This window comes from Pinus tabuliformis, chromosome X, assembly GCF_031772625.1.
Source record: "Pinus tabuliformis cultivar Carrire ecotype Pingquan chromosome X, CPIR1, whole genome shotgun sequence".
NCBI classification, from domain to species: domain Eukaryota; kingdom Viridiplantae; phylum Streptophyta; class Pinopsida; order Pinales; family Pinaceae; genus Pinus; species Pinus tabuliformis.
In genome coordinates, this window is record NC_142308.1 from 988,182,394 (window position 1) to 988,185,571 (window position 3,178).

A 3,178-nucleotide genomic window follows, 5' to 3' on the forward strand; every position below is an offset into this window, starting at 1 on the left:
TCTAAATTTAGTATTGGGGTTGTTCTTAATAGGGAGGAATTCTTAAACTAATGCATGACAAGGAATTATACAACTTAGTACAAGAATTGTAGTGGCACCATTAAATTCTTGGAAAAGAGACCGTTTTCCGTAGAGATAATCACCCTATGATATTGATAAACTTACATCACTATATTCAAGAGAAACACCATCCAAAGTAGGATGCTTACATTCAACAATTCCACCTTGTGATTAAATATAAGAAGGGGATATATAATAACATGGCTAATTTGTTAATCAACTACCTACTCAGGTCATGCACATTGTAGAGGCGTGTTGTGCTGCATATGATGGTAAGATGGTTGAAAAACATGTCTTCAGGGCACTACCTAGAAATGACATTAAGAAACATAGACCAAACGATGGGTCATGGACAAATGGCAAGCAACCAAAAAAAAGTATAATCACCACTATTCCTTCCTCTACAAAGATGATTTCAAATGTAATAAAAGTCACAATTTCAGAAGAAAAAGAAGTAGCAAGCACATGTTCGAACCCTCCTTGATTTTTCATAGATGTTATTGTTAGAGCTAGTTAACATGCCCATCCTGATGAGAAAACTTACCAAAAGTTAATGCACCAAGCCTACTTGGTCATTGCCTCAATTCTTTAGCCTATTTGGTCATTTCCATAATTCTTTCTTAGGGAGTTGGCAGAAGCTTGAATGATGTTGCCACATTTCTTATAGTGTTAGAGGATGATGGGCATATAAATGTAGGGAGAGGGTCCAATATGAAAGAGGGTGTTTATGTGCAGTGTGATGCTAGTACTATGGATGGATTGACTAGAGCCTTTAGGGCTGTTGGAGGAATAACTAGAACTATTAATCCAATTAAAGTTGCAACACTTCTCGGAAAGGAGTGAATGACAGGATCTTCTCTACTTGGGTGCATACCTCCTATGTTCTTCGTAGGTGGTGGAGCACATGAATGGGAAAATTCAAGAGGTATTCCTTCCACTTGGTCAATTGAAGAGGGTGATATGTTACTGGTGATGTGAAGGACAAAATAACAATGGTTAAAGTACAAGCATATTCTTCGTGCTGTTAAAGAAAGGAGTCAATCATTAAGGATAAAAGGTTCTTTGAAACCAACATGTCAATTGGGTGATCGTGGCTAAAATATTGAAAATGGATGTACTCATTTTTCCAAAATGCATGACAAAAACCACATTATAGATAGAGTGGGGGTTCTTTGTGTAGATGCCTTAGGGAATATAGCTTCAGGGGCATTAAGTGATGGAGTAGCTATGAAAATTAAACAACATGTTGGATTACAAACTATGTATGGCTTTGGATGTTGGGCATCCTCTAAAAATTCACATGGTGCATTTTGTGCAATTTGTTATCGTGAAACTAGAGTAAGAGAAAATCCAATGAAAGTGTTCGGTGTTCATGAATGTTGCATGTTTATTGCACTATCACAGTTTTAGCTTGTCTGTGCATGTAAGATTTCTACTGTTGTAAGGTGATACTGCAAAAGATTGATCCTCAAGTACATTGAAGTACACTTTCCCTCGTTTGGTGGAGTAAGTAGGGACACTTCATGCTTTAAAAAGGGAGGACTTAGGCAACCAGAAAAGGAAAATGAATAAAAAAATCTAGTTGGTTAGGAAATTAAGAAAAAGTGCACTACTTCCTTCACAACATCTAAAACTAAAATGAAGGAAACATCTAAAACTAATAAAGAAGGAAACATCTCAATGTATTTGCTTTATCTAATAACATTGTTTATTTTTATGCAATGTATTTTGTAATTAAATTAATAAGGAGAATGTTTACATTTCTTATGAAATTCTCATCTCTCCCTCATGATAAAATTGTGGTACTGTTTTCCAAAGCTTCTATATTATTCTCTTCTTTTACATCTACATTGTTTTATATATATTTTTCTGGATAATTTTTTAGAGGTGCATGTAGATCAATTTCAAAATTAGCTTCTATTATTATTTATTCATATATTTTTATTACTAAATTAATTTTACTTTTAAATTTTTAAATAAATATTTTAAAATTAAATCATATATTTATCTTATTTTGCAATATATAATTATTTCTTAAAACATACTTATAAAATCCATATTCATCATACATATAGTAATGATAATAAAGTAATATAAATGAGTGTAATATGCAATATTATTTTTTAGTACAGATCTCTTATGCAAAATAAATTTAATATACATATTTTTAAATATATAAATAGATTATTTTTTTTAATTATTTTTTATTATGTAAATTATATAATTTATAATTTCAATATATTTTTATTTAACGTTAAACACAACTTTAAATAAAAATATTAATATATAATTTCAAACAAAACTTAATATCAATATATTGAGAAACAAAAAGATAAAAAAAAATTAAAGTATATCTAATTTTGAAACTTAAAACTAATATAAATGCATGTAACCTCAAAATCGAGATTAAAAGGATTTAAGGACAAACCTCTGGCTACATCCCTCAAAGCTCAATCAAATCTTAGACTTAGACAACACCAAAAACAAGGACTTGGATAATTTATTGAGGCCGAACTTGAAGCTAAATACATGGTATTAGAAAATATTATATCATTTTAATATCTAGTCGCATCAATAAATCACACGGATTTTTATTGGGGCAATTCCATATCACGTGCATTTATATTGGGGGATATATATTGAGGAAAAAATAACATAATATATTGAGTATATAATAGGGGGTAAAGGGTTTTTATATTGACAGATATAAAAAATCAAGCTCAAAGTTAATGAGAAAATATAAAAGGGTATAAAAAATGTTAATGAAAAAATGGATAACTACAATATCTAGTGAAAATAGAGGTTTTTTAAATTGGGAGGGTATATTGGGTTCATGTCGGTAGAGGGTTAAATAATGCAATTTTTAGAGGTATTTTCCAATATATAGTCAAATTAAAGGTATTCTTTAGTATACCATGAACGCACGCGCTATGTCAGAGATCCATTGAATAAAACCCCTATGATAAATTACAACAACTTTAATATCCAATCCAAACAAATTATGTAATTTTCAATGATATATTTCCAACTATATGCACATCGTAGAACACCATGCTTGTATTTTCACCCACTTCCTCCCAAAGTGATACTCATTCTATCCGTAAATCTCAATCAATGC

At 30.6% G+C, this 3,178-nt stretch overlaps 1 pseudogene; it reads left to right on the forward strand.

The window, feature by feature from the left end:
* The first annotated feature begins 295 nt into the window (after window positions 1–295).
* Window positions 296–1,470, forward strand: LOC149143046 (putative threonine aspartase; annotated as a pseudogene).
* Window positions 1,471–3,178: the final 1,708 nt, after the last annotated feature.